Consider the following 14,162-nt stretch of genomic DNA (forward strand, 5'->3'; position numbering starts at 1 on the left):
ATAAAAACATCGTTCCCTTCATTCATCAGTCCCTTCATTCACCAAATATTTTTCAAGTTTCTACTGTGTCAGGCATAGGATTAATTGCTGGGGATACGGTGGTAAATCAAACAGATGTGATACCTGACTATGGAGATTACATTCTGGTGGCGTGTATAAGAAAAGAAACAGTATTTAAAATGAATTGTAGTAACATGCTATAAAAGGAGAAATCCAAGAAGGGAGGGCCAAATCCATTATTGTGGCGCTAGGGAAGAGTATCTGAAGGCAATGATCTCTTGCTGAGAAGTAAAAGGTAAGTAGGATGACCTAGGCTGTGGGCAGCAGGTACACTCCAGGTAGAGAAAACACTGGGTTTTGAGAGCCTCGGTATGAGTTGCTGAAAGAATTTCAGTGTAGTTTCTGGAATTTAGAGGGCAAAATGTGGGGTGGCAGGCATGACAGCCATATTAAAGTGTTCCACTGAAGAGTTTTAAAGCATATTTTAACAGCCTCATTGAGGTAGAATAGATATAATAAACGACATATATTTAATGCACAAAATTTGATAAATTTTAATACGCATACACATCATCATCATCATCGTCACAATCAAGACACTGAACACATCCGTCACATCCAAACATTTCCTCACGCCCCTTTGTACACCCTTTCTCCAGTCCTCCCCAGTCTTAAGGTAAACACTGATATATTTTTGCCACTATAGGTAGTTTGCATTTTGTAGAATATTATACAAAATGAAATCAAATAGAATATTTTGTTTGTCTGAATTCTTTCACGCTGCATAATTATTCTGTAGTTCATTCATGATGTTCATTATCAATGTTTTATTCCTTTTTATTGTTGAGTGGTATTCCAAGGTATGGATGTACCACAGCTTGTTTATCCATTCACTGTAAATGGACATTTCAGTTTTTAGTTACTACAAAAAAAGCTGCTATGAACATTCATGTATAAGTCTTTGTGTAGACAGATGCTTTCGTTTCCCTTACATAAATACCTAGGAGTGGAATGGCTGGGCCATATGGAAAGTGTGTATTTAACTTTGTGCAAAACTGCCAAAATATTTTTCAAAGGTTGTACCATTATGCCATCCCACAAGCAGTGGGAGTTGTAAAGAAAACACCTTGTCCCATATCAGAGATGGAATTAACTAGAACCCGCTGGGCCTCCCTCCATAAGCCACACTACTGCTCTGACTTGTGTTACTGCCTACCTGTTTCTCCTCTCTTGGTGATAGCCTCTTTCCTCTCTCCGAGGTACCTCATAGGTTTCCTGACTCTTCCCATTGTCTTTACTATCAAAAATTGCTCGCAGGAAGAGAAATAAATGACTGATAATGTAGTTATCCTACAGCACTACAGCAATACAGATGAAGAATAATTAACAGAAAAATGAAGATTATCAGGATTGAAAGATAGAACTGGGAGTGTTACCGAACCCAGGTCCGGCTGCTCACCGCTTGAGAGCCAATTCTCGAGAGACACGTGTTGGTAGGAATGGAAAGCTGACTTTATGTCGGAGGCTGGCAACTGGGGGAGAGGGTGGACTCCCGTCTGAGAACCAACTCCCGCTGGCTCCTCAGGGGACAGGGGCTTTTAAAGGAGAGTTTCGGGGTTGTAGGCGGAGGGAGCGGAACAGCACAGTCAGTTCTGAAGGTCATCTTGAAACCAGTCATGTGGTGGTCTGATCAGTGTCACCTCGGTTGTTTTAAGTACAGTTAACCTTTAGTTCCGGGGTTTGTTCCCATTTCTTTGAGGCCAGTTCTCGGAATTGTGTGAAGTGGAGCAGCTTATGTCATGGCTTCAGTCTGGTCATCATGCGGTCATCCTCCTCCAGCTGGCGGGGGCTTCAGTATCTGCAAAACAGCTCACAGGAGGTGGGTCAGGATATTATCTACAGCCCTTAAGGAGGAGCTAAAGGTCCTTGACTGTGCTTAATGATTAAACTATTATTGTTTGGTCTCCTTTGACTGTTTTCCTTTGTTTCTGCATTTTCTCACTTCTCTGATTAAACTTATTCTTCGGCTAAAGTTTTTCCACAGACAAAAGGCAGGCGGAGGACATGGTGGGGGTGGCGAGGACCACAGGGTCCTTCTCCGTTTCAGGAGAACCTAACAACCAGGTAGTTTTCTTCCTGTAATTATCATATTTACATCTGATATCCGCCGGAAACAGATTCTGAGTTCTAGATCCCTTGATCTATACTATCTTTCTACCATAGGAAAAGTCTCATATGTGAAAGTCCTCAGTAAATGTTGACTGACTGACAGACACTTAGGGAGTGACCGAAGAGAGGTGATTAAAATCTCTAACCTCTACTTTCGCTTCTATAAAATTATTTTTTAACTATTTCAACCCCCTGTGTTTTGAGAAACCTAATACATGCACAATATGAAACCTTGGTCCCAGGATCTGAAAAAGCCCTACAGCAGTTCTATAACACCTGTCTGCACCCCAATTCCCTGCCCTAGAGGGCAAAGCTTTTCAAATGATTAAGCTAATTTGGTTCGAGTAGAGGGAAGCTACTTAAAACTTTGACATCAGACAGGTAGGTGTTTGCACAGGTAATTGGAAGATTCTTCACCTAAGAAGAATATATATATGCATCATGTTAGGTACAAGGATAAAACCAAAGTTAGACAAAATATGTTGCCCATTTATCATCTATGCCATTTTTATAGCTCGTAGCACCTTTGAGTAAGTCTCTTAGACCTGGAAATGCCCACCTTAGCCCAGTACCTCATGTCCCTTTCAAGTCAAGACTCTCCTTCTGCTGGGTCTGACCAGTGACACACCTGTTGCAACAAGCTGATGAACAGTCGTAGCAAACCTCGTGGCCTTAGGTTAAATTCTGCAGGTGGAATGCCCAGTAGATTGGTATCTAAAGTTAACTTCTGAATCCTCCCTAGAAACAGTAGAGGGTAACATTACTCTATTTTAAGCATGGCATTAAGCACTTCACAAACATTACTTAATTCATTGCCACAAAAACTCTGTGAGTTAGGTAGCTCAGAGAAACTGAAACTAAAAGTTTAAATAATAAGCCCAGCATCATAGATCTAATAAAAACAGAGCAGGTCTGGAGACTGAGTCTTTGACCTCTATGCCCTCTTCACAGCCGCAAGAGTTCATATCTTGGAAAACAGCTTTGGTTGTGATTCTATGTTCCAGCCCCTTTCATGCAAATCTCCTCACCTCCAAGTCAAATGTCTACTTAATCCAACAGTAACTCTCCCCACTAAATATAGAAATTCCTTCCCTTTTTTTCATGTCACCCAACTTTTTCAATGTGTCTTGGTTAAAACTCAGAGGTAAAATTCAACATAATTTATTTCAAATTTGGTACACCTTATTCTACAAGATATTCAGAACCATTTTGAAAAGTAAAAGGAGATATTTATACCAATTAATGGTGATCCTAATGTTATTTCATGTTATAAAATGTTTAAAGTTTTCTATCTTCTGCCAACCAAAAATAAAACTACATGCCAGTTGCCACATTGATTAAATTTTAGCAGTATATGATTTTCTCTTTTCTCCTATTTTCAGAATACAGGGAATGTTAGATCATGGTAGCCTCTGAACTCAGTTGAATTATGCCTGATATTTATATTTGATTACTCCTCACTAAATATTAGAAATTCCTTCCTTTTTTAAAATTGATGCTCTTTCCCTTCTAAATTAGAAATTCAAGAAAAAATTATAGAAAAAAGAACAGCATGAGATCAGATATCAAATTAATAACTTCTCTAATAAACAAAAATTAAAGAGGTCTAGTAGATTTAGTTTAAGAAAACATTGTTGAAAATGTTTTTGTCAGGCACTGTGCCGTACATGAATTGCAGAAAAACACCTTTCCCTTTGGAAGTTAATTACCTTGCTCAGAAGTTCTTTTACATCATAAAATACAGGACCGGTATCACAATTTTTCTACTTATTTTTGTTGTACTTAAAAACAGATAATCTCAGTTAACTGACTTCACTGAACTAAACCATTTTCAACAATTCCTTTACAGAAAATGATTCTGAAAATGAGCAGTCTTCCATAATATCAGAGAGCGATTTAGCTGGAAATCATCCATTACCATTAATAGAATTTATATAACTCAATTTTACTGCCATTAAAAGGTCAAGTCTGAAAGGCTTTATTAATGTCATTTCCTTTCAAAGAAGTTGTTTCTGTCAAAAATAATAAATTATAGAACTCGTAAATGATCATTAACTACTCCTTTACTCTGTAATCATTATTTTTAATCTTACTTTAGAATTTTGCCCCACTAATGATATAGATATATCATGTATATGTGTATATATATATATATATATATATATATATATATATATATACACCTTTTAACTGTAGAGACTGCCTACCAAGTGAGATAATTAAAGGCACAGCCTCCCTTTGCAGAAGGAATATTTTCCATTGAAATGCCTTCTAATCAACAGTCCCTGGTAAATGTCTTCTCTTTGAAGAGCAGGAGGCAACTTCCTAGAAGCTTTATCCTGGACTCTCTCAGTGATTGATGATCTCCAATGGTGTTTCGTCAAGCAAACTGGGAGGTCATGAGAGTAACAGAATAAGAGCTTAAGCTTGAACATAGCCCAGCCTGCCAGTCCTCTGTTAGGAAGCCATCTGTTAGCAACCTTGCGTCATCCCCACCCTCTATCTCAGTCAATTGACTGCTGGTGTCTGAATTGCGGGTGGCTTCTTTGGTTAATTCAGATGCATTGTGTCTCGGTTCTTTTTTTTTTTTTTGAAACTCCCTGTATAAACAGGCCAGGATAATGAGTAAACAAACAAACAACAAAAAAACCTTCAGTTACAGTTTGATTCTCATTCCCCAACACACAGCCATGCCTCACTCTTACAAAAGACAGGCTGATCTGGATTGCGTCTCACTTAGGAAAATGACCACCTGACACTAGTTGGAGAAGTGATAAATCTCCAAAGTTTTATAATCACAAATCAAAATTAAAAAAAAAAAAAAAAAAAAAGCCTGGATTTCCCTCCTACTAGAGGCACACTGAAAAACAGAACCACAGTGTGCAAGGTCATTAACCGAGTGCATGTAACTGCCAGAAAGTTGAAATCGCACCTCACTGTTTGCTGCCAGCAGGATTTCTCCTGGCAACCCATGGCTGTTTTAAGTGCAGACAGAATGGAGTTGCACAGCCAGCTTTCTCCATATGGGGTACGGCAAGGCTGTGTAGAGGAAGAGTGCAGAATGTAAGTGCTTTAGGAAATGACTTCTAGCTCTAGTTCTTCTTTGTTGTATCAACATCTAATTTACGTGGATAAATAAACACCTACGAATGAATTCGATGTTCACAGAACAAAAACAGTGGAGATTCATGAGTAATGTCAATGATTGAAAACTCTGAAGTACTGAAAGGGGCAGTTCATAAGTTTGTTATTTTTGGAGGAAAAGAAATGTATATGATGCATGATAAAGTAGAGAGTTTAAAATGCAGTAGGCATATACTCTGTTTGCCAGTTTTTGTTTATTTTTTTTAAACAACAGCTCCTGTTTATTTTTTATTTTTATTTATTTATTTTATTTATGGCTGTGTTGGGTCTTCGTTTCTGTGCGAGGGCTTTCTCTACTTGCGGCAAGTGGGGGCCACTCTTCATCGCGGTGCGCGGGCCTCTCACTATCGTTGTTTGCCAGTTTTGCGGTGCAAAATCCAACCCCAAAATACAGCTGGCATGTCTTTCTTTCTCACATTTCTACAGGTAGACCAGGGTATCTCTGCTTCTGGCTACGCTCTGTGGGTGGACCCACGCTGGAGGGTAAAGTTACCTGAGACATCTTCTCCTGGCAGAGGTCAGAAGCCCCTAGGTGAGTGGGTACACATGAGAGATGCCTCTTGAAGCCTTGGATTAGGACTGGCACTCAGTCAGTTCTTCCCACACTCCTCTGGCCTAAGCAAGTTCCCTGGCCAAGCCCAGCTCTAATGGGATAGGGATGCTTGCTTCCCCATGGAGTTGGGGGAAAGAAAATGACTATTTGCTGAACCTGAACGATGAGCTAATCTGACAATTTTTTTTTCTCATAATTTAGAAAATGTCAGTAATTAAGAAAGAAAAAAATAAACATCACTGGATAACCCATCATCAGTGTTAATCTTTAGCATATATCTTTCCTGTTTTTTATTTATGGGTACAGAGTGGAGTGAGTGGTAGAAGGCATTAATGAAAGTTTCACGGGAAAAGAGGAAGGGTTACCAGGAAAGCGAAAAGGGGAAAGACTGGGGCAGTTTCCAAACTAAGTGGGATATTAAATCAGACCGTCTGTGTTTTTATGCCAATCTCGCTCACTATATAACCGTGGATGCATTAATTAGCTCTTCTGAGTCCCAGTTTTAATCTGTAAAATGGGCTAACAATTGTGTCTACCTCATGATGTAATGTGAAGATTAAATGAGTTGTTGAACGTAGATAGAATAGCACTTGCAACATGATAAATGCCCAGAAAAAATTAGCCACGATCCATAAATATAATGTGTCAGGGTTTTATCTGTAAGTATTGGCCTGTTCATCTCATATGTGTTATCCATACTCATGCTTGCTTACAGAGTGGCAAAGCTTCCCAGAGCCTAAAATAACTTTTGTATCCTCTTGAACATTTTTTACTTGACATCTAAGATTTTCCTTAACGAGTTGAAATAGATATAATTTATGGCATTTGATTTTAAAATAGGGTTATAATACTCTTCTAAATATCTAGTGAAATTTAAATATCACAATTCAAAACAATACATCAACAATTTGTTCTTTGACATTTAGGAATTTTACATCTTTGGCTTTTATTCCCCCTTGAACTCGTATTTCCATTCCATTGTTTAACCATAAAATTTTATCTTAATATAATTTATTTTTCGTTCTTGAAAAACTTTTTTGATAATCTTTCCTTTATTCTTTGCAAAGAAAAGATACATATGAAAAGTGGAAAATTCTTTAAAGGGTTATAAATATTAAATTTTTTTCTGGCTTGAGTCATTACAATTATTACTGTGCATCATAAGTATAGTATTGATATTGCTATATAATTACTGAATGTCAAAAGTAGAATTTTATTAGAAATACATTTCTTATTGAGATTAGTGGTATTTTTTTCAATTAGTTCCTATCTCTGTGAATGTGTAAGAAATTGCAGGAGTGGGACAGAGTCCTGCGCGAATTGTATTTTGATTTGTTTTGATTTTATAGATGTGAACACAGAGAAATTATTTTCAAAAAAATCAGTAGAGGGGAATGGGAGGAAGTTTTATTTCTTTTTCATAGATGTGTCACTCAATTCCTTAAATAACAGAAATCACAGTGATCTATCATCAAAAATTATTATTATTTTTTTTTTTTTAGAGCTAAGGGTCTGGCTTTTTTTTTTTTTTAATTTTATTTATTTATTTTTGGCTGTGTTGGGTCTTCGTTTCTGTGCGAGGGTTTTCTCCAGTTGCGGCAAGTGGGGGCCACTCTTCATCGCTGTGCGCGGGCCTCTCACTATCGCGGCCTCTCTTGTTGCGGAGCACAGGCTCCAGACGCGCAGGCTCAGTAATTGTGGCTCACGGGCCTAGTTGCTCCGCGGCATGTGGGATCTTCCCAGACCAGGGCTCGAACCCGTGTCCCCTGCATTGGCAGGCAGACTCTCAACCACTGTGCCACCAGGGAAGCCCAAAAATTATTTTTAATTATAGTCTGGTTGACACATATTTGAAGTCCAAAATCCCAGTGATATATCACCACAAATTATTTTTAGCAATTTTTAATTAAGCCGCATTTTGAATTGGCAATAGCAAAGAACTAGAAAGTACCTGATTTGAAAAATGATTTATTGCCCAATCATTATTGTCCATGCTTTCTCAATATCTGGGATGTAAACCAAAAAACAAACAAACAAAAAAAACCTTTACAAACACATACCAAATGACTATAAATTATACCTATTATTCTTTTATTTAGTGGTGAATTACTTAACCCAATATACCCAAAAGGGTTAGAACAAATCAAAATGTTGTTTCATTACACTCTTTTTAATACAATATTTTTGTATTAAATTCTTTATCTTATTATATGCTTTAAATATATTTTTATCAATACTTTGGTATTGCAGAATTAACCTATTAAATTTATGGAGAATGTCTGCCCTACAACCTAATCAGCCAAGCATCCCCAAGCTAATCAGACTTACATTCTGTCAGAAAAATTCTGCCTTCGTGTTTCAATTCAAACAAACGTATTAATACACTTTTCAAGTGTTATTATAAAAAGACTTGAGGAAATTAATTATATATAAGGAGATTGCCAAAAGCAGTCATTAGGATTAAAATGATGTCAATCACGAATAATTAATGTGTTCTGAAAATAATAAATCAGTAAGCTGTTTCTTATTACTTAATTTGTCATAGTTTAGTGAAATATTTAGTTATAAACTATAAGTTCTTTATAAAGCAGAAGGGATAAATCTTGGCAATCCTGCAGTACCTGTGTGGGTTTATCAGTTAGCTAAGGATACAGTACCGTAGCAAAGCAACCAAGCATGCAACATCAGTGTCCTAGGACAATAAACATTTATTTCTCGCATTTGTTTCTAGTATCAGCTGATCTAGGCTAGCCTGGACTGGGTTTGTCTTCTCTTCTTAACTAGGTTCCTTGATTTTTTGGGAGTCAGCTGATCTAGGCTGGGCTCAGAGGGGTGTGGCTCAGCTTTTCTGCACATGTCTCTTGTTTTTCTAAGTTGAGCAGGCTAACCTGAGCATGTCCTTCACAAGGCGATGGCAGAATCAAAAAGAGCAAGTGTTTCCAAACACGTAAGCCTCTTGTGGCCTAGGCTAGAAGTTGGCATACTATTTTCTTATTTTATTGGCCAAAGTAGGTCGCAAGGCCAAACCAAGGAGTGGGAAATCGTGCTGGGTCACAGGGAGAGCACATGGTATAGTTGCATGGTTAAGGACATGGATACAGGAAGGAATGGAGAATGGATTCCATTCAGACTAATTCAGTCTACCACTGCCTGGGTAATGAACTTCGGACTTCAGCTTTTGGAAATAATTAAAAGTGAATCAAATATAAATATCAGACATAATTCAATTGAGTTCATTAGCTACCGTGATCTAACATTTCCTGTATGCTGAAAAAAGGAGAAAGAGAAAATCCTATACTGCTAAAATGTAATCAGTCTGGCAACTGGCATGTAGTTTTATTTTTTGTTAGTAGGAGACAGAAAACATTAAACATTTTATAACATAAAATAAAATTAAGATCATCATTATTGGTATAAATATCTCCTTCTACTTTACAAAATGATTCTAAATATCTTACTAAGGTGTACCAAATTTGAAATAAATTATGTTGAAATTTTACCTCTGAGTTTTAACCAAGATACATTGAAAAACTTGGGTGATGTGAAAAAGCATTCCAGCTACACTTAAAAAAATGAACATCACTCATCTATACTACGTAGGCTATTTGAAAGTTGTCAAGTTCAAGCAATATCTTTTAAGATTTGGCTTGGAATGGGTTTAAATGCATAGATTACCTTGAGGTAGCTATCACAACTTTGCCATATTGTTTTCCTATACAGGATTATGACATCCACATGTTTATTTATTAAAGAGTTTCATTAATATTCATAAGCTAAAACTTGCCTCCTTCCCATAAGTCCTTCACATTTCTTTCTTAGGTTATTATTTGATATTCCTATTTCTGCTCTTGGGAATGAAAATTGTTTTTAATTTTAATTAATGATTCTTTTTTTTGAATAGGAAAGAATCTCAGAACAGTTATTTTCTGGGTTGTTAGTATTTAAATGGATGGCCTCAGGATTTTTACATGTAGGGAATTTTAATTAATGTTTAATAAAGTAAATATTAATTTATACTTTTGAGATGCATGTATACGTTTTATCTTTATTTAATAATTTAGGTACTTTTAAATGACATTCAAAGTTTTAAAGTTTTCCACTGCTGAATTTGCAAAATCTTTAGTTTGAAAGGTCTCTGCTTTCTACTTGTTATTGTTGGTTATAATGAACCATTCAGAATTTCAAAGATCTAAGCCCATTCTCTAAAGTATATAGATACAATGAGGTATGTTTCGCTGCTTGCTGTCTCACTGAAGTATAATTCCCGTTGTCTATCCTTGTAAAGATATTTTTAGCAATTCAAAGCAAGAAAAAATGTTCTGAATAAGCTTTTGTTAGAAATTTCCAAGGAATACAGAAAGAGTTTATGGTTCTGTTCTTTTCCTAAAAAGAGTTCTCTTCTACAACCACAATAAAATATGTGTCATGGACATATATTTTGATGTACCTGAAAAAGAAAGTCAGATTTATAACCTCTGGTTAGAATAGGGAAAATATATATATTTGATGTGGATCTAACTATAAGAGTATAAGGGCGATTTAAGCAACTGTCATACAGAGATACAAAAGACAAAATTTTGCTTTAATTTTCTTGCAGTAAAATATGTGTTGTTCTAAATTATTTTTAGTTCAAAGACCGATGGAATCACTAATTGTTCAAAAAATATTGTCACTCCTTCTCTGAAGTCAATCACAATAACACAACAAAAAGAACTAGAACCCATTACTGTTTCAGTAGCAGACACCTTACTCAGTGCCTGCTGAAAATTGATGGCAAAATAGAGAATGACTCCTTTAATTTGCTCACATTCATCTTGAAAGTCAAAAGACCGAATGGACTATTTTCAAAAGATGGGAAGAGGCAATTTATCTTTGTTCACACTGGACAAAATATCTCTGCCCATCAGCCCCTATACATAAAGTAAATAGAAATAAGGGAAGGTGATTGGGGGAAATGACAACACTGGGGGAGGGGAGGAGAGAAAATATAACAAGTTTTTAATAAAGGATGACACAATATTAGAGACAGAATTTTTAAAAGGAGAAATCATGGTTAAGACTGAAGAAAAATCAACGGAAACAATAAAAGAAGAATGGAATAAACAGACATGTTACAATGAACTAGAGACAACTATAGTCATGGTAGGAAAGAGAATCTGTGAAACAAAGAAAAAAGAAATAGGGTATTATTACAGTTTAAAATTCTGAACCTCTGATGTTATTGGATTATAACCCATAGAATAATGTAAATATCTACGAGTCCATACTGATATAAATTGAATAAATAAATCAATGAGAAGGGACATCTTTTTCCCTATTGAAGAATTCCAATTAATAAATGTTGAAAGAATAAGAGAAAAACAAAATTACCATTAGGCAAACAGCAAAATAATAATAATTGTTGCAGGCATGATCCACCAATGGATGCTAAATTAGTACATAAAGTTTTGAGGGGGAACTGAATATTTGAGTAGCCTCAAATATTTTCCCCAAGAAACAGTAACTTACAGGGAAGAAATTCAAGACCCACAGATAGGACCTTAGCCAAGAAATCACTAGTCCTGTCACTAGTAGTAAGACATTGACATTATTACCCTCTGAAGGGCACAAAATCACTTCTGTGATCTTTCTGAACATGTATAACCCCATGAAATATCAGAAAAAAACAAATGAGAGATATTCTAGAAATTAACTGACTGATACTCTTCCAAATTGCAAGGTCTTGAAAGACAAAGAAAGACTGAAGAATGGTCGTAGATTGGAAGAGACTAAGGAGAGAGGAAGACAACTAAATGCAATGTGGAATATGGGGGAAAAAAGGTCATTAGTGGAAACTTGGTGATATTTAATAAGGTCTGTATTGTAGTTAATAGTAGTATACCAATGTTAATTTCCTGGTTTTGATCTTTTTACTGTGGTTATGTAAGATGTTAACATTAGGGGGCGCTGGGTGAAGGATATATGAAAATTACTATTTTACAACTTTTAAAAAAATTTTTATTGGAATATAGTTGATTTACAATGTTGTGTTAGTTTCAGGTGATAGCAATGTGAATTAGTTATACATATATCCACTCTTTTTTAGATTCTTTTCCCATATAGGCCATTACAGAGTATTGAATAGAGTTCCCTGTGTTATACTGTACGCTATTAGTTTTCTATTTTATATATAGCAGCAACTTCTCTGATACCTAAAATTATTTCAAAATGAAAGTTAAAAAACAGTTTAAAAAATTCCGGCCTCAAGCAAACATTTTAGGCAAGACTTCTGTTGTAAGAATAATGTACTGATACATTTATTTGTGTTTGGTTTTTGCTGTTTTTTTGATATATCAGGTAGTGTTTTTCTTCAGTATCTGCATCCTTTATGAGGAGTGACTGTGCACCCTTTCCTCAAGGGTGAATGCTGGACACTGGAATTCTTAGCTCCAACCAAGATTCTGGATTCCAGGCTTAGCAGTGTGATAAGGACCTTGAACAGTTATAACCTCCTGGTGACCTGTGGACTTGGGTCATAGACTCATGTGAAGGGCATTTGCCTATTCTCCTGGTACCAGATAATTCTGGATCCCTATGTTATAAGTGGGGAAAGGAGAGGGGAATAATCCCAAATTCACTTAAATTCCCATCAAATGGCTGGATAGAGGTTTGTATCCAATTTAATTTGATTTACAGAAAATAATAGGGTAGTTCTTGCATCTTCAAGAGTGTGGATTACGATTTATACTCACTACTCCTCCTAAGTCTTCTGTTAATTACTAAACAAATAAAACCATGATGAAGAAATACCCTCTTCTTTTTTGGAATAGCATGCAAAGCAGAAGTTCTCTGACTTGAAATGATAATATTTCTAAATCCCTCTGTTCCAGCCTTTGGAAAAATCCCTACTATTGATTAATTGGCTCATGTACCTGTAAAATATGGTTTCTCCATCCATTTATTTTCTTTTTGAGATTTGGAATAACTGACAACTTTCAGGATGAGTTTCCATTTCTGTAACTTTGAGGTTTAAATCGGTGTGCTTTATGGCAGTGGATTCAGAGAAGGCACCTGACAGGCTCATCAAACAGGGCATGAAACATTTCAGTAACCACTTTCTCTGCTTAGCAACCAGATGAATATCTCTCTCTTGTTTGGTTTAGACAAACAAGCAAACTGTTAATTTACACAGGACTTTGATTTTTGCTTGATTCTACTAAAGTTCAGAAAAGAAGTTCCCACGGTTACACTCCATCCCTACCAATTTCTTTTTCTCCATGGTGTGTGAGTGCATTTCAGTGAGGAGAGAAGAGTCTGATAGATGGCTTATCCAGAAAATAAATAACACAGTGTTTGCCAACTGCTGCTGCCTTTTATGCCTAGGTAACCTGGATTTGCATTAGAATCCAGCCACAATTTAACAGCATAATTCATGGTGCTTCCAAAAGACCTGCTTTTTTTTTTTTTTTTTTTAATTCCCTGGACTGATCATCCAAGTTTATTCTTATTGCCACATTAGCAATTTAGAGGTTTCTATTTTCCCCTTGAAATTGTTAGTTTGAGAACTGATAGTTGTACCCAAAGCAAATACTCTTTAAATCATCACAAATAGTTTATGATGACATTATTCCTGACTTACATGACTTTCATTGGGCTTTGGAGCCAGACAAACTTTGATTCTCTGGTAAGTACTTGGAAGATTCACTAACTAGAAAATTGGGGTTATACATTTGTCCTCTGAGCTTTAAAATGTATCAGCGCTACGGGTTAGAACATAGGTTGTCAACAACTAAAAAGGAAAAGATCGTAAACTTGGTCACAAGAGTTTCTGGTAAGTAACTTCAGTGTGATAATACATATAAGACAGTTTGTCAATCAGAATGAAAGCACAGCTATCTTAGAGTAATACCATTAAAAGCGTGACTTATCTAACTCCTTCTTCAGATTCCATGATCTCCAAGCACTTCCATGATTTCCATGTTGGTCAATCTTCAGTTCTTTATTTACTCATTCACCATATAGAACTAACAACGTAGCAAGAGGCAATGTATTGATTATCCTGTATTTCCATATCTCATGATTGTGACTTTTCTTGGTAAATAAATAAAACGGCTACCAATGAACTTTTTCCAAAGTGCTTAAGAGTAGGGAGTATTAATGTGAATATTTTCAGAATGTATATACAGTCATACACCTGATTGTTTATCGATAATTTGGCTTTCTGGAGTCGGCCTCAGTGAAATGTGAATCTGATCTGGCCACCTCTGAGTACTGAAAGAGGAAGTCTTTGGGGTCTTCAAACAATGATGAGCCCCAG

At 36.2% G+C, this 14,162-nt stretch overlaps 1 long non-coding RNA gene across 1 annotated transcript in view; it reads right to left on the reverse strand.

Annotated features, from left to right (window-relative positions):
- Positions 1 to 587: 587 nt before the first annotated feature.
- LOC103009408 (uncharacterized) overlaps positions 588 to 14,162 on the reverse strand; it is a 96,440-nt gene continuing 82,865 nt past the window's right edge. Inside the window, exon 6 of the long non-coding RNA XR_450555.3 lies at positions 588 to 1,858. This is a non-coding gene — a long non-coding RNA (uncharacterized LOC103009408). The remainder of the gene's footprint in view (positions 1,859 to 14,162) is intronic.

This window comes from Balaenoptera acutorostrata, chromosome 7 (assembly GCF_949987535.1).
Source record: "Balaenoptera acutorostrata chromosome 7, mBalAcu1.1, whole genome shotgun sequence".
NCBI lineage: Eukaryota > Metazoa > Chordata > Mammalia > Artiodactyla > Balaenopteridae > Balaenoptera > Balaenoptera acutorostrata.